The sequence below is a fragment of the Grammomys surdaster genome, unplaced genomic scaffold (genome assembly GCF_004785775.1).
Source record: "Grammomys surdaster isolate TR1022 unplaced genomic scaffold, NIH_TR_1.0 126178, whole genome shotgun sequence".
NCBI lineage: Eukaryota > Metazoa > Chordata > Mammalia > Rodentia > Muridae > Grammomys > Grammomys surdaster.
In genome coordinates, this window is record NW_021620984.1 from 6,098,894 (window position 1) to 6,117,294 (window position 18,401).

Sequence of the window (18,401 nt, forward strand, 5' to 3'; positions counted from 1 at the left end):
CCATCACATTCCATTTGACTGGTACCTTTCAGCATTCAGAGAACAGTGGCCTTTACCGTAGCCATTAGATACATCTGTCTCTGGGAAAGATTTCCTACTATTCACAATTGGGTGGATTTCAGTGATTCCCTATAGAAGGATACAGTCTCCCAAATGGCTAACCTGCTTCACATGTAGCATTTCTTAAAATGATGGTATCAGTGGTGCCAGCTGTCAGCTCAGTGAAAGGATGAGAGGTCAGGGAGACTCTGAGGGGCCAGGGTTGACTCTCTAGAGCCATGGTTCTCAACCGTGCTAACACTATGACCCTTTCATACACTTCCTCACATTGTGGTGACCCACAACCATAAAACTATTTTTGTTGCTGCTTCATAACTCTAAATTTGCTACTGTTATGAATCGAAACGTAAATCTCTGTTTTCTGATGGTCTTAGGCTGGCCCTGCGAAAAGGTCTCTTGACCCCATCCCAAGGGGGTCACCACCCACGTGTCGAGAACTGCTGCTCTAATGGGAGAGATGAACGTTTAGAAACACCTGAAGCAAGACGAAGCTGCCTCAGACTCTTAAGCTAGCTGAGGACTGGGAAGTTTGCTGCCCCGTGGCTCTGGCAAGCAGACAGTTAAAGCGAGGTGTGCCTGCACTCTTTGTCATCTCTGTGCATTTGATGGAATTTGAAATACTTTGAAACACACAGTAAACAGCCCCCCATACACACACACACACACACACACACACACACACACACACACGGAGCCAAAGAGTAAAGGAACTTCATAAATCTCAGTAATTTGTGATTAAACAAATGAAAAATCAGCTCAGCTAACTCTGTATTTACCATCTGAACTCAGTGTGTGGATCAAAGGTAATGCTTCTGCACTCTTCCTGAGTTTATTTTTAAAGCTAGATTAAAGAACTCTAAGCCTTGCCGTTGTAAATGATGGATCCATAAATGTACGTGTGTGTGTGTGTGTGTGTGTGTGTGTGTGTGTGTGTGTGTTGACTCTTCTAACCCTGAGGATGTGGTGTCATTAGCTCGGTTTTACAGATGAAGAATCTGTGGCCCAGAAAGGTTAAGTAACTTGCCCAGGGTCCCGAGATTATTAAGTGGCAGTTCAAAAGCAATTCAGTCAGAAAAGCATGGAGAAAAAAAATAATCAAAAGAATTATGAAACAAAGCGTACTCCCTTGTATTATGCGTGCTTCAAGGGGACAGTGTTTAATTTGTCTTCTTTGCAGCCTTAATTTTGAGTTTCCACATCTCTTTCTCTTTTTAAACTCTTTCTCTCTTTTGGGTGATTTATATTCCTTTTTTTTTCTTCTGTCCTGGCGCTGTTCTAAACTTACTTCAGCATGAAGCTTGGAAGGTTGAGGAAAACGGAAAGGGCAGTGGATGGGGGTGGAACTAATAAGGTCTCTCTATAGTTTTTTATGCCCTAAGCATAAGCAGTACTCTCCCAGGTCTACCAACCAGTGAACATACTGACTTCCTTAGCTCGTGGCAGTGGTCCTGTGAGTACCCGTTGATGATCCATGGTCAAATGGAAAGTCAGGGGCATAATTAACATGATAATCCACTTAATGGAATTAGCTTGTGACTAACCAGGCAACTTTGATTCCAGATCATTCTGTAGTGTTCCGTGAAGTTCTCTTTTATTATCATATAAACTACAATTATAACTGTCTCAAGAACTAACAACTCACCCAGCAAGGTTAAAAGAACAGAAACTTGGGGCTGAGGAAGTGGATGGTTCAATGGTTATGAGCACTTACTGCTATCGCAGTGGACCAGGTTTGATTCCCAGAATGAACATGGCAGCTTACAACCATCTGTAAATACAGTTCCAGGAGCCTGACACCCTACTCTGACCTCCGTGGGCACTGGGTGCTCCTGCAGTGCAAATGTATATGCAGGCAAAATACCCATACACAGAGTAAAATAATTTAAAAAAAAAACTCAAAAAAATGGCATCTTACCCTTGCCCCTCTGTTAACTGCTGGGCTATTTCTGTCTAATTTAAGATAGTGCACTTCTGCAGTAAAACCTTGTGTTGGTAGACTTCTGTGAAAAGTCATTGTCCAGGATGCTTTAAAAACTTAGTCGGGAGCTGCGTCCTGGTGCACACCTTTAATTCCAGCACTCAGGAGGCAGAGGCAGGCATATTTCTGAGTTTGAGGCTAGCCTGAAAGTCAACAGAGCAAGTTCCAGGACAGCCAGAGAAACCCTGTCACAACCTCACCCTACTTTCCCCCCAAATTATTTTGGGCATATTTATAGAAACATGGATTTGGATCTTGAATACATTTAAAGCTGCAAAAGAAGGAATACAATTCTGTTTAAAGCAGGTGTTCAATGAGTGAGCACTGGAGTAACATATTAGTCAATAATGCATCGCTATGTGCCGTGTGACCATGTGAGGGATAACACTCTTGGCAAATGCACGTCACCTAGCCATGGAAAAACAAAAGTCAGAAATAACGAATTACATTAAAATGAGCAAATACCATGTCTGGAGAAACCAGTACTTCAAGAAAAAACATGTAGGTGCCAACCTAGATGGACTTACAGGTCTTGAATTGAAGCCCTGAGAAATGCAACAGTCTATTTAATATCTTGACTCATAAATTGTGAATTATAAGTTTATAATTTTATAAACATTGAATTTTCCAGTTACCAATCCAGAATTTTATTGCATATTTATAACATATATGTTCTATAATTTATAAAGTGTGTGTGTGTGTGTGATTTAAAAACATGAGTTTGAACTTTTCCAGGTCCTCATGCTTATGCAGAATGTAATAGAAACACTTTTCTTTTCTCTTCTCTTCTCTTCTCTTCTCTTCTCTTCTCTTCTCTTCTCTTCTCTTCTCTTCTCTTCTTTTCTTTTCTTTTCTTTTCTTTTCTCCCTGTTTAGCATCTCTCTGTCCAGATGCAGAGCCTTGAGTCTCTTGCCCTTAGCATTAAGAGCCTCTGGGTTTCCCCTACTTCACTGCCCTTTTTGAAGGAATGTAAGAATCTGGCTAGGGGGAATGGCAACCTCCCTCCTTCCTGGCCAACCAAGGAATCCCATTGTCAGATGCAGTGGGCATGAAAGCTGCATTTTACAGCACAAAGGCTCCAATAACATTTACTTCGGTTGGCTGAGAATGAAATGCACGCAGGCACTGCTCAGTCTTGGTTGCTTAAGCACCAGCTTCCCTTGGCTTTTTGCCATTTTGTGCATTTCAAAGAGACAAGTCCTTTAAGGAGAGAGTGTTTTCCTTGTAGCTTGCAGTGGCGTAAACAGACCATTCAGGCATAGTTTATTGCATTACAAACTCAACTCAGCAAACTGGTCCAAAATTGAATACGACAAAGTAATTAGTGGCATCATTTGGTCCTTAGAATTCATAAACACAAACGGGCCTATGTATAAAGTAAAATTGTTCTGTTTTTAAAGAATCACCAAGAACCCTTTTATATTTACAGAATCATAACTTAAATTGTATTTTTTTTTTACTTACTAAAGATAATTATCCCACTCCCCTTACAAATATTTTTCCCAGCATGCTTATGACAGTCTTTGTTGGATTAATACGGAAAAATCACAGCATTGTACTTTAACCTAACCTTGAAATGGCAGTGACCAAGGTCTCTAAGATGAACACTTGTGCAGATGGGTTTTGTGGGAAATGACTTCAGATTTCTGTTGCTTCTCCCTTTACCGCCAGTGTGCTGGTTCACAGGTCTATCCCACTATGCCTGGCTTAATGCGGTCCTAGGGATTTTACCCAGAGGTTCTAGCATGCTAGTCAAGCACTCTAAAAACTGAGGTAGATCCCCAGCCACCCCATGCTGTGAGGAAAGAGAAAGGAAAATCAAAGCAAGTGGCCATAACTTTAAGTAGCCTGACCCCACTGGGCTAGGTAAAATGGGAATACATGTTGCATTCTTGTATTTCCTCTGAGTCCCTAGGACAAAGCAAAGAAAGGCATGGCTAGTGTAGAAGTGGCAGTCCCTGAACCAGTCCTCCAGATCCAGATTCTAAACATTATGCTTTCTCCATCATCCATTGTAACATGTTCTCAGAATGAGTTTCCCAACATGGCTGCCGGACGGTCCTTGCTGTGCCTTGTCCTAGCCTCCTTGCTGGTGGGTTCTGTTCTGTTTTGTTTTTTTGTTTTTTAATGAGAACCTGAATTTCTAGCGTCATGTAAAATACTGTATGAAAAGAATTCTTATACCAGTTAGATCAGACAGGAAAAATTACAGGGGGATATTATCCATCCCATATGAAGATTAAGGCATTTATAACTGGAATTTTATTTATTGCTTACATGCCAGCCCAAACCACTTAATTGTTGTAAACTGAGCACTACTTTTGTAAAATTGTTGTAAACTTCACTTTTATCTATAAATAAATTATAATGCGTTTGACTTTCTGCAGTTGCTTCTTTCCACAATTTGTTGAAAGAGCTAGCTCTCAGCTTTCAATAGTGAGTGACTAGTGTCTTATTTAAGGTAACAGATGAGCCGTCACTCACAAAGAAACCTAAAGAGGACCTTGTTAATCCGTGTCATTAGCCTCCGCATTGATGACCTGGGTCCCTGCTCAGCCTAACCTACACATTGTCTCTATCCAGTGATGCTCAAAGAAAAGCCACGGAGCACTCAATGACAGGATCTCCCCCTGTCCCTGCACCCCACAGATTGTAATCAGCACCCTGGGGCATGCAGGTGCAGACACACTTCTCTCTGTTCTCCCCACCCACCTCCAAACACTGCACTGCATCATGGGTTGAAAATCAGAATCCCTAACTGACCTGGTGGTCCCTTGCATAGGTTGAGGTACGGAGAGGCGTTTACCTGCATTGCAAACGCTTTTGCCTCTATGCCTACACCATCCATTACATGTGTACTTCCTTCCCTCCGTATCGGTGTGCATGCTGGTAAGATTCCTGATCTGCCCACTGTTGTCCTCATTCACTTCGGGCCTGATCTGATTGTCTCAGTTTCTTCGGAGCATGAGAAGAGAGAATTGGAAAGAGGCTCGGAGCGCTTTGCCTGGTACCTTGTCAGCCTTTCATCCTTGGTTCCAGCCTGATTTCCCTTTCATGTATTACAGAAGGGCTTAAATGGCATCCGAGGTAATCTCAGGTTTCTGGGTTACTTTTCCAGGAATTTGCCCTCGATGGAGTGCAGAGGAGAGGAGACTGGGGCTGACCCTGGCCTGTCGCTACATGCCCATAGCAAAACCACTTCAGAAAACAGGCGAAGCGCCCCTAATGAATTGTGCTTCTGGTTCTTTGAGTCTGCACAGCGTCTTCCTTCAGGGTTTTACAGCTGGACTCTAGCTGTAATTGCTACTGGGGATGAGATGCACACCATGCAGTGTGGAAGCTAAGTACTTAGAGTGTTTTAGTGGCCAAAAATACATGGCAGGGTAGGAGCATCAGGCTTCATGAAATTCACACTTGTATATCTTCCTGTTCCTCACCCGTTTCTGACATGCTGCTGATCTGCCGGCAGGCACTCTAGATGAAGGTGATAAAAATGGCAAGGCTGAAAGATGTTGTTTCTTAAAAGATACTGTACATCAATTGAGTAAGGGGAGGCGCATTGGGGGCGTAAATGGGAAAACAGCCCCTGTGGCCATTCCTCAGTGAAGACACTTAGTTTTAATCTCATCCATGTAACAGAAAACAAGTGACCACCGTTTTAATCTTATTAGCATACGGCACAAAGTGGCCCATATTCAGATATTTCTCCTGCCTGTAAACAGTAATTCTGTGCCTTTTAAAAAGTGCATTGGCTCTCAGACCCCTTACTCTGACTTGTCATTAGATAGATATAAATCAGCTTTTATGCCCTTTCCAGAGAAGCCGTAAAGCCTAATGTTTCCGTACTTGAGACATTATAATTCTAAAGAGGGTAAAATTGATGGTTTTACTGGAGGAAAAGTATCATATCCAAAATCCTAATGTGAAAGAGTAAGGAAAACGCCCACGCTGATCCGCCCTGATGGTTATTTAAGGCATAATCAATGAGGCTTGGAATTTAATGGAATCTGCTTGGCATTGTAATCCTCAAGGTGTTAGCTGGGCCTGTTACCATCTCCAGCTCCTGCTGGATATTTCTGTATGATGACTTTATTCATTTTCCTTTTCAGGGTTTTTTTCTTTTCTTTTTCCTTCCTTTCCTTTCCTTTTTTCTTTTTTGAGATCATCCTCCTTGTGTCTATCCAGCAAGATGGCTTCATCATGATCAGTTTACATGAACTCACATCCTAAAAGCAGTTTCTGTGTCAGTACATATTTACCCACACTACTTATTAATTCTGGAAACAATGGAGTAAACTGGAGACAATTATTTAAGATAGTGAGAAATGATATAATGCAAAGATTTCCCACAAAACTCCCTGAAGAAATAATTGCCCTTGTTTCCATAGAAATGAGGAGTTCCTTGGGTTTTGGTCCTTACATGAAACTAGGTTTTTTTTTTCATAATCACAATAAAATTGTAAATATTCATAAAAAAAACCAACCTTTGTTCTGTATAGAATTCAAAGCTTTTTCCCCTGAACTTGTTTATCCACCTTCTTCAGCACCAGCTCCAGGATAGCCAGAATTAGAAAGAAAAGTATGCACCTTGTGTAAGTGTCTTATATAAACTTTCAAAATATCGATTTGTTTTTTAAGGCTCAAAGTTTGTGGTTTTGTTCCTTATTTTTTTCCACCTCATGGTGGTTTGCTTTAAGTCTTATTTCATTCAGATTTACTTTATAGTGTATGTGTTTATTGAAACCTTTAATCTGAAAATTTGAGAGTTAAGAATCTCTACATTCTGTTGAGTTTTCTACACACATATGTATGCACAAGCACATGCACGTGCACACACACAAACACACAAGACATGGTGGCTTTCAGTGCTGACAGCCTTAAATTCAAGGAGTGAGTGAACTAAACTGCCTAAAATACTAAAATGTGAAGCACATGCATATATTCACACATATACCTCCTCCATTATAAAACAAGAAGAATAAGCTAACAACTGAAAAAAAAACATAATGGAAATTGGAATAACAATACATACTACTGCGCATTCTTTCTCAAATTTCTTCATTCACATTCAATCGAGATTGTAGTCTACTTTGCCAGGCTTGAGCCATTTCATATTCTAAACCTTTGGTTACTCCCTGGAGTTGAATTTGGCTTTCCCTGCTTATGCAGATGGACAGACGTCCCACTTTTGCCACCAGACTCAGCCGTGAGATATATGCAACTAAGAGGGTAAGAAAGAGAGCCTTATTAAATAAAGAACTATTTATTTAATTTATGCAGAGGAGTACACTGTAGCTGTCTTCAAACACACCAGAAGAGGGCATCGGATCCCATTACAGATGGTTGTGAGTCACCATGTGGTTGCTGGGAATTGAACTCATGACCTCTGGAAGAGCAATCAGTGCTCTTATCTGCTGAGCCATCCAGGAAGCCAAACCAGTACCCTTGGTTCTTGCCTACTGGCTAATGCCATTGGTGGATGGCCATGCCTGCTTAGTCATTCTGCAAAGGGCGTTCATCTCAGGAACAGCAGGGATAAAACTGGTACTATCACATCTGCATCACGATGCTCCTTCCATACCCATGGGCTGGCATGGAGAATCCAGCAGTAATCCTAATTGTTCCTCAGGGAGCCGGCAGCAGGACACTTTAAATGAGCAAATCCTACTTGACAGAGAAAGAAAGGGTGGGGAAAAATCCAGCCAGTGATTGCATTGCAAGAGAAAAAGACACGGGCAAAGACCTACCTCGTGGGAAGACAATCTCTCAGAGTCTTTGCTTTTGATTTAAAAATTGGAGAGATGATGTTTGAACATACTTTAAATGTAGTACATACAAATTCATATCCATCTTTCTCATCTTCAGGCAAGGAACTGCTCCTATATAGGAAAAATGGCGGGCAAGTTTTAAAGATGGGAGGGGCTAGCAGACAAAAGCGGAAGATAACATTGATGGGCATTTGTTTTCCACAGTGACTTCTCATACAACCGTAAATGTATTATTTTTAAAATTGCTGTTTAAATTCATTGTAATTTGCAACTCTGCATTTATTAACATGGTCAGTAAGTTTATTGATTCAACTTACAAAATCACAGAATAGTAGCTAACTAAAAATTCACTCATCTCTGGAGCTTTTGAAAAATACCTTTAGAATTCACACAAAAATACAACTTTAGCTTGATGATTCAATGAAATTACAAAGTTAAGCCATTAGGATTGTGGCTCTACTTTTATAAACAAAATTTTAAAAAGGAAGAAAAGGAAGGAAGGGAGGGAGGGAGGGAGGGAGGGAGGGAGGGAGGGAAGGAAAGAGGGAGGGAGGGAGGAAGGGAGGTGCCAAACTAAATATGGACTACAGAAGGTTGTTGTTTTCCTTTATTTATAGTTTAATTTTTCTGTAGTTCTGTATTTTGGAATTTCTATCTATTTCTGTCTAATGGGCTGATGATGAAATCATAAGCATTTTAGTGAAAAAAATGTGTTGATATCTATCACATTTGCTTACGTGGATAGGCCATGTCTGTATAGTTTATTCTTTCAGTATAGCTTATGGCAATTACATAAATAATTAAAATATAAATAAATATAAATAGATAATAAATATATAATAAATATAAATAAAATATAAATAATTAAAATATAAATATAATATAAATATGACATGGATAGTAGAAGGAGATTCATATTACATAATAATATATAATAATAATATTTTCTAGTTATCATAAAAGGATGATTATTTTTGCCATACTGGGGAATCAAAATCAGTGCCCTGCCTATGCTAGGCAAACAGTCTACTAAAAATCCACACCCACTGCTCAAGAATGAATTTTTAAGGTATATATAAGTACTATTAGACATGTATATAGCAGCAGTGCTTATGCATTGAGTGCTTACAGATGTACACTACTTCAGAATAACCTATCCTGTATTAAAGAGTGAATGAGAAGGGGATTTGCCAAACTTGGTATAAAGATTGGTTCCACTTCACTAAAAATGTTTTTGTGAAGAGAGCCTCATGCTGCATGTGAGGCATTAAGTCTATTTAGTTTTTAAGAGAACTTTTAATTCTGATCCCCCATTCCACCATGTGGCTAAAACCCTTCAGATAGGCATAATCAATTCATGTTTATTATCAAGCTTCCAATACCACACTCGGAATAGCATCATGAAATTATCACAATATGGTAAGGATTAAAGACCAAATTATGCCCTCTAAAATTCAAATATGGAAACCATCAACACCTATAGTACTTGGAAAAGGAGCCATTGGGAGATGGTGATGGTCAAATGAAGTCTTGAGAGTGGAGCTCTGGTGATGGGTATAAGTGCCTTTAGTAAAAGCATCAGCTCTTATCTGCCCAGTGAAGACCTAGTAAGAAGTTATAGCTCTTGGCCCTCTAGCCAGAGGGCTCTTCCCAGGAACCACATGGCTGTCACTTTGATCTTGGGCTTCTAGCCTGAGGAACTTAAGAACAAATGTCTCTGGTTTAAGTCCCCAGTCTCTGGTAGTTTTTGGTTTTTGCTTTTTTTGTTTTTCCCCCAGAAGTCCTAGGTGAACATCACAGTGGGAAACATTGAGTTTTCTCTTTATAATTTACCGCCAATGCCTGAGAAACATATTCAGGAATCCATGATAAGTACCGTGGCCTCATGGGTCCATATTCATCCAAGAACTTTCTGAACTGTGTTCTCCCCAGTCATATCCCCCATTCTTATTCTTTTTGTCTCAGAAAATGTAGGACTGTCCCTCATGACTCCAAGCACAGGGAAGGCTGAGGAGTGGGCTGTCCCTTTCAGGCCATCTATCTTGACACCCTAGAGTCAGCTTAACCCTTTCACTACTTTACCACGCACGGGAAGGAAAAGCCTCAACATTTCCGGGGTCCTCTTTTCCTGTTACATCCTGCTTGGTGGGGACAGCTTGAAGCAGGAATCCTTCTCAAGACACCAGCACCTTGATTGAATCTCTTCCCATCCTGTACCCCTGGTCAAAGCCTGGAGGTTGGATGCAGAGAAATTAGCTCATGTTACTCAGCAAGCCTTCCCAGCCTCTTCAATACGTGCCTGTCTTAAGCATTTAAAACAGAAAGATCTGCAGTCCCTCTGGTTGTGAGCATTTCAGAATCCTACTCCGTACGTACAATTATATCAGAGTTGTAGCTTAGGGAAGTGAAGGTGGAATTCTTACTTTTGTCTTGATGTAATTCCACAATATTTTAAAAATAATTCTTCTTTTAAAGGAAAAAAAAGTCACCTTCACGTATTTTGTGTCAATTGATCTCTATAACAATACTACTGTAGTTACTATTATCTGGATTCTAACAAAGGCAGGAATGAAGTCATGCTCAAATTATAATTATCTTTTGATCTGAGACAGGGAAGCAAAAAAAAAAAAAAGGCAAACATGTAATGAGTCCCTTCGTCTCGAAAGGCATCTGCTAAGCGGGAAAAGAACCTGTTTAAAAATGACTTAATAAAGACTACTGTCTCTTTAAACCCTGGTGGAGTGAGAAGGGTTGCCAGTGCTGTAGGTTTTTAAAATTGATTTCTCATTTGAGATGATTTGTGCCCCTCCCCCATTCCCAGAGGTGTATGATTTCATATTTTCACACTACCAAGTCCCTCCCTGCCGAGCGCCTCCCCTGCTCCGTCCTGCACACCGATGGGGTTTGTTCAGACACTGTTTGGATCATCATTTCTTTATTCAGATGGGCAAGACTTCAGCCTTGTCCCCTTGAGTGGCTCTGGAATTTTTCCTAAAACAGTCTTGGCTTTTGAGTTTCAGCATCTGGCTGAACCATGGCTAGGGATTAGCTACTTGATGAGGTGGCTTGTCCTTCCAGCCAGTTTAACTGTCCCTCTGTTAACTGGCTCACTGCTCTACTGAATCTCTCCCTCCCGGTTGCTTCCAAACAAGAAGGTCCAATCTCTCTCTAATAGCCTGATCCTATACATATCTTTACATTTTAATTCTCCCGTCCAGGCCGAGCACCTCCAGTTCTTTTCGGGCCATATTTGTTGCGGCATCTCTGAGCCCAGCCCCATTTGTAGCAGGCAGTAAATACTTAGTTCATATTTGCTCCATGAGCTAAAGAATTGCTAACGTATGCGAATATTACAGCCTGTTAGTTCCTGATCTGTGTTCTATTAAAGAAGGCACGGGCCCATGCCCTCCATCTGGTAGGTGATCCGAGGAACTTCTATGATAGAACATCTGTTTTTTCTCTTCTTTTAGCTTTGCAGAAATGTCAAATATGTCTATGCCAGGGTAATTTTTAAATATGCTTGTTTTATTCCCCCACCCTGGTTTTATGTTTGTTTTTGAAGCTCACATTCCAGCATCGGATGCTAAGTACCGTAATTGAGTACATGGAGTCTTAACTTATCTCCTGGATTGGAAACGTTTCCCATTTGATTTGAGTTTTTATTCAGCAGTGTGTGAAAAGTTCCAGCTTTCATTAGTATTCACAGATAACTAGGCCATCACCAAAATCAGGCAGCCTGGCTTGATTAATGCGCTCAGTTATGTCATCACAGACTATATAGCATAGTGTGGAAGATGCCCATTCTTATGGAGTAAAAGGGACTCATGAAAGTTGTTCCTGGCGAAATGATCGTTTCTGTTTACCACCGGTTTTGATTACTTTGATTACTGCCCAGATTTTTTTTTCTAACCTCCAGGATAATAAGCCTCCCCCCAAAGGAAAGAAAAGCAGAGAAAATAAGAAATGAGTTAATTATCTGAAATGGCTGTGATGTCTGAGAAGATGTTGACGTTCCAAATGAAGTTGTGTGTTCATTTTAGCTCCCTGTATCTGTAACATTATTTGAAGTTGCCATTTCAAGTCCTCTTAGTGATGATCCAGTACTGGAACTCTGTTAGTTGTTCAGCATTCGAGTATTCCAAAGACGAATATATAAAGTTGAATGTGTCAAGAAATAATCTTGATTTGCTGTATACCTTTGATATCCATACCAGTTATCAGCAATCAGTGTGTCTTTTCAAACTGACTCAGATCACGGATGCTGTGCTTTCAGTGCCGTTTCCCACACCCCAGATGACTCTCCATTAGATTAAACACCAAGAAAATTAGAGTTCTGGCCCACATACATAAACAGATTGGACATCTAGAATACTCTGCTTTAGAAAAAATTCTTGAGCTGCTTTAAGAAGGTCAGGGGGAGCTGGGCAGTGGTGGCACACACCTTTAATCCCAGCACTTGGGAGGCAGAGGCAGGCGGATTTCTGAGTTCGAGGCCAGCTTGGTCTACAGAGTGAGTTCCAGGACAGCCAGGGCTACACAGAGAAACCCTGTCTCGGAAAAAAAAACAAAAAACAAAAAACATACAAACAAAAAAAAAAAAGAAGGGTGGGGGGTGGGGGTGGAGGTGGGCGTTGGGATTTCCACATCTGTTAAATAAGCATTAGAATGTAGAATTGAATTCCATCTCCTTTTTTAACTGCAGCCCGGCTGTTGAAGTTACCTTGAAGGGCCCCTTAATTACTGCAGATCTCAGTGGTGCGCTGTGGATTCTGTTACTTAGTTCCAGTACTCTGATCAAAGGGAACTCATGTACTGTTATACACCATTGTTAGTGAAAGCATTCCTCATTTGATTGTTTTGCTTCTGCAGTGTTTGGTAAAAGGCCAGACAGATTTAATCATGCTTCCGAGCATGGCCTCTGCTACCAATCACGTGCCACTGAGATACCCCAGGTTTCTTTCCTTAGCCCTTAGTAGTTTGCTTTCGCCATTTATGTTGTTGAATTGGAGGTGTTTGTGCATGTTGCTTATTTGGTGCCTGTGGGGGGCCAGGACTAGAGAAAAATAAATAGATCCCCACCCAGCCGTTTGAAACCTGCTTTGGTAATGTGATCGGAAGAGCATTTGCCATGAGTTCTGTATCCCAATCAGAGCTTAATTTACTTTGAGCTCTACCTTATTGTTGCTGGATTCATGACTGTTTTTGAAGCCATGAAATGAAGCCCTTATCCTGGCAGGCCCTCAGCCCTGGGAACTAGCAAAGCTAAACCAGCATGCAGACTCAAAGAAGGGCTGAGAACAAACTATCACTTAATGACTGCTTCCAAGTAGATTGCAATCCCAAGCTATCACGGCAGCGTGATGCTCACGGTCCCTGCTTCCAGACCATAATATAGCATGTTAAATGGGCAAACTGCACAGCTCTCTCATCAGCTCTCAAATTTGGCTAAACAGGGGCGCTCTGCTCTGCCATTGTACACAGTCTGCCAACAGTCACTTAGAATTTAAAAAGATTGCATCTGTGTGGTACCTGCCAGTGCATCTGCAAAATTGCCAAGCTCTGGGTATAAAGCTGTTTTCCCAAATAGTATAATGGCGGGGTAGGGGTTGGGTAGGAGGGAGGCAGGAACCCAGTCACAAAAGGACCACAATCACACAGCATAGCCCCAACCCACCAGGCTAGCACTGAACTCACAGCTGTCCTCCTGCCTCAGCCTTGAAAGTTGTTAGGATTATAGACAAGTGCCACTACACCCCGCTTCAGAGAGGAGATGTAATTTATTTGAAATACTGTCCCAGGAGGTACAGGATGTACTGTGTGCCTGGGCTACAGGCCATAACAGTTCAGTCCTTTCGAAATTAAATTTATCTGCAAAAAGTGATAGGCTCTTATATATTTCTTTGTATAATGAAGGCCATGTTCTTCTTTGGTGTGATGGAAGTTTTTCACCCTATAAATGTAGCAAAGAAATGAATTATGTTACTCCATAAGGATATGTGGGGAGGAGAATTAAATACCAAAACGAAACCAAAATTATATACGTGCGCGCGGGCGCACACACACACACACACACACACACATATTTGTCTATACAATTAAACACCGTGTGATCCAGCATTTATACATTTTTCTTTATTAGAAGACATAAAAAATTGAGAAATATTTATAGGAACCTTACATCTAGTCTAGAGTTGGAACCAAGTGTCTATCAACAGAAGAGGTACAGGAAATCATGTGAGAGGATCTGTGGAACAGTAGAAGGGGACAAGCCAGTCACAGGACTGTACGTATCTCAAAAGCATACCATGCAAAAGAGCTCAGGGATAAAATGATACATGTTTTATGTTTCCTATGGCATGTATGGATAAATCCACAAACCACGCAACATACTGAAGAACTACAGCGAGAGTCTACCCCGGTGTAGAAAGGGGGACAGAGTTGTCTGAAAACTTGCAAGAGGACCCTTTTCTAGTAAGGGGGGTGTTCAATGTCTCGTTAGTTGTCAGGCGTTCACAGTTCAGAAACTCCCCTCATGAAACACGTCAGATCTAGGCACTGTATGCCAGTTATTGCATCAATAAGACTATGTAGGAGAAACCTGTGAGCCTGTACCATGAAATCCAGAGCTGAACAGGAGGGGAAAAAATCCAGTGGTTCAAACTTCAGAAAAGCGGGATGCCGAAGTCATTTCCTGGTCTTGAGGGGGAAGGATGGGCAATGGGTGTGTGTGTGTGTGTGTGTGTGTGTGTGTGTGTGTGTGTGTGTGTGTTTGTGTGTATGTGTGTTTGTGTGTGTGTGTGTGTGATTCTTGGGAATAAAGAAACATTAAAAATGAAAGAAACATGAAAACAATGCAGGAGAAAAAAAGCAATAGCAAATCACCGTGGGGAAACTGAGAAATGGGGAGCTGTGAAGGGGCTGAAATCCCTGTGCTGCTGCAGAGACAGGCAACATGATTTTGTTGCTGTGGGCAAATTAATGCCATGGCTGCTGGTAAGGAAGTCAGGGGGCCTCGGAAGTCTAGACATCCACGTCTTCTTGGGCATCCTGCTCAGAAGAGCTGAGATGTGAAGAATAGATCAAATTTTACTGGCCTACAAGTATAGGCCTTAGTTACTTTCTTGCTGCTGTGACAAAACATCTAGACAGCAGCAACTTAAAGGGGAGAAAGGATTTGTTTGGGTTCCCAGCTCCCCGTGACAGCCCACCACAGCAGGGAAGGTACAGCGACAGGGTCTTGAGGGAGCTGGTTGCACAGCACCCGCAGTCAGGAAATAGTGTAGAGTCTGAGCATGCTGATGTTCTGTTTGCTCTCTTCATCTGTACAGTACAGAATCCCTGCCCGGGAAGTGATCCCGCTCACAATTGACATAGGTTTCCTGTAGCAACTAATGTAATCAAAGAATCCCCAACAGGCATGCCCAGAGGCCTATCCACATGTAATTCTAGATTGACAACTAACAGTAACCATTGGGTGTGTGTACAGTTAAGTCCAATGTATTATTTTTTATTTTATTTAATGTATATAAGTACACTGTAGCTGTCTTCAGACACACCAGAAGAGGGCATTGGATCTTCACTGCAGATGGTTGTGAGCCACCATGTGGTTGCTGGGAATTGAACTCAGGACCTCTGGAAGAGTAGTCAGTGCTCTTAACCATCTGTCTAGCCCAAGTCCAGTGTATTATTACACTTCACTTTTTACTTTAATTTGGCTGCTAGCAGTGTTAAAACTATATCCGTGGCCTATGGGCATGTCTTTTGGACAGTGGGGTGAGTTGTCCCCATGGTTTGACATTGGGTGACTGTCCTGGTTCTAGGACAGTGAAGGTAGAGATCAGGAGGCACTGGCAGAAGAAAAAAGCTGTTTCTTAGGACAGAACTGACTGAGTCAAGGTTACTGATTATATTTGGCCTGCTGAGGGTTATGGAGGAGGACAAATCAAAGACTATTCTAGGTTTTTTTTTCCTTACATGGTATTGATTGGAAGGAGATGTCATCTACTGGATTAGACAAGACTTGAGAAGAAAAGTAGCAGAGTTCAGGGATACAGAAGACAGAGAAGAAAGCTACATATTGAATCCCGAGTATACCTGTCCTGCCACCTTCACTTCTGTGCACGTGACCTGTTAAGACTTAAGGTCATTTAGTTTTGTAAAAAGATTGGCCAGCTAGGCGGCGACTGAGCTGGGGTTCAGATCTGCTGTAGGGGTGGCTCTGAATGATTGGGGTTGCAGGCTAAATGATGCTTTGGGCTCTTCATAGGTCATGATGCTCACGGTCATTGCTAGTCACATGGTGGAATGGCTGTGGGCCATAATTACACTCCAGTATGAGCACTGACTGATGTGCCACACCTGATAGTCGCAAATGGCAAGAGTCATTTGGGAGGGGCATGATTCTTCAGGGCAAGGATACAAAATCAGACCCTTTTTATGCAAACAGCTCCAAACACACTCAAGTGATAGTACCTATGGGAAGTGCTCCACCCCACAGACATTGCTTTCTATGCTTCTTAGGAATGCAAAGAAACAGAAAGGATTGATAGCCCAAGAATACTTATATTTAAAAATCTGTAGGTGGTTTTCTTTTTTTTTTTTTTCAAGGTCTGATTATTTATTTGTTACTCTTAAAGACTTATTTTTGACTGGACTCAGACTTAGAAGTAGAAGCTCTCAGCGAGGACAGCCTACGTCTCTTGGCAATCTTTTCTTGGCGCTTTTCTTTGGCTTCCTTCATTCTCTTGGCCAAAAGTTTAGCGTACTCTGCAGCCTCCTCCTTGTTTTTCTTAGTGCATTGTTTCTTCAGAGCAATACGCCGGCGTTTGTGTTGCAGAACACTCGGAGTAACAAGACGCTGAATCTTGGGTGCTTTGGTCCTGGGTTTCGTATCTTCTTTGTTTAAGGGCTTTCTGACAACATACTGGCAGACATCTTCTTTGGAGAGATTAAAAAGCTTTCAGATTCTACTAGCTCTTTTAGGTCCCAACCGACGAGGCACAGTGGTATCTGTCAGTCCAGGAATATCCTTTTCTCCTTTCTTCACAATAACCAAGTTGAGAACACTCAGATTGGCGTCCACAATGCAGCCTCGAACAGACTTTCGCTTCCTCTCTCCAGTTCTCTTTGGTCTATAACAAGAATGGCCCTTACTCAACACCAGGCGCACTCTGCCATGGGTCAAAACGCCTTGCTTCATGGGAAAGCCTTGTTTGTCATTCCCACCACTGATCCGGACCACATAACCCTTCCACTCTTCACCAAGGGCATCAGCAGCTACTTCTGTGGCCATGCACTTCTCATAGAAGGTGTGCAGCTTGCATTCGTCATCGACTTAAATGAGTTTCTGACAGCCAGTGGCGGGGAAGGAGATATTCAGCTTCATCTTGACACAGCTGACCGCCTAGGAGGCGTTAAGAAAAAGAGTGTGGGTGGTTTTCTTTGTATCCTCTTTTCTTTTAAGTTTTCTCTTAAACACCAGCTAATAAAATTTTTACTTCCTTGAGTTACATTTTTTTCTTACTAATACATTTTGAGAATGCTTCAGAGAGTTCAAATTCCTATTGAAAAGTAATTCTATACAACAATGTTACAGTTGCTATTTAAGGAATGTATGTATTTTCTAGTGTGTGTTACAAACACATAAGACTGAGAATTTTGAAACAATACTACATGACTATAAATGGCTGTGAAACAGAAAGGCCGGTCTGGAACACAGCAATTAGAGATGATAAGACTCCTTTTTAAAAAAAGGCTTTGGATGGAGTGAATGACAGATTTGCATGCAACAGTATATTTCATAAACAGCCCCAAACCAAAGACATGGCTTAAAATGAGAACACCGTTGCAAGCCAGTTACTTGTCTGTCATATTGGTCTTTTCAGCCACTCATAACAGCCATCAATCTGAAGGAAAATATCTAAATGCCAAAGACAGTATTTTAGTGTGTTGCATCTCTTGTTAGAGTGGCTTCATGGTGGTCTCTACACAGGTCTAAATTAATTAGTGGTGCCTTCAAAAGTGACACATCTAAGATTGATTCCATGAGAGAGAGAGCTGTCCTCGATGACACAGTCTGTATTGAGAACCTACTCATTTGCAGATGGGTATACCAGTGGTTACTAGTGGCTTGTGACTCTTCCTAAATTGTACCAAACTGACACGTCAGTCAGCTCTACCTAGAAGTAGGGGGAAGAAATAGAGAAGCCAAGATAACACAAGTTAAGAACGTTCTTTTCGTAACTTTGAAGAACAGTGGAAGTGATGCCCTTGACTTCATAGAGAGGCTTTTGTGCAGATACCTATTTACTGTTAGCAGTTACAAGATTTTTGACCCATTTTTAGGAATTTGGTAGGAGAAGAGACTAAGACGTGCCCAGTTAATGAATGGTACCTGGGTCTGGAGAGATGACTTAGTCATGAAGAGTACTTGCTGCCCTTATGGAGATGGAGTTCCGGTCCCAGCCTTCACACTGAGTGACTTGGAACTGCGTGTGAACTCTTGTTCCAGGATGCCTGATGCCCTCTTCTGGCTTCTCTGGGCATCACACTCATGTGTTGCATATATAGACAAGCATACATATGCACACACCTAA

The 18,401-nt window shown here is 41.5% G+C and overlaps 1 protein-coding gene and 1 pseudogene across 2 annotated transcripts in view; one reads left to right on the top strand and one right to left on the bottom strand.

The window, feature by feature from the left end:
* Tenm3 (teneurin transmembrane protein 3) overlaps positions 1-18,401 on the top strand; it is a 445,726-nt gene that overhangs the window by 212,099 nt on the left and 215,226 nt on the right. The gene's annotated exons all lie outside the window — the stretch shown is intronic.
* LOC114612661 lies at positions 16,445-17,191 on the bottom strand (annotated as a pseudogene).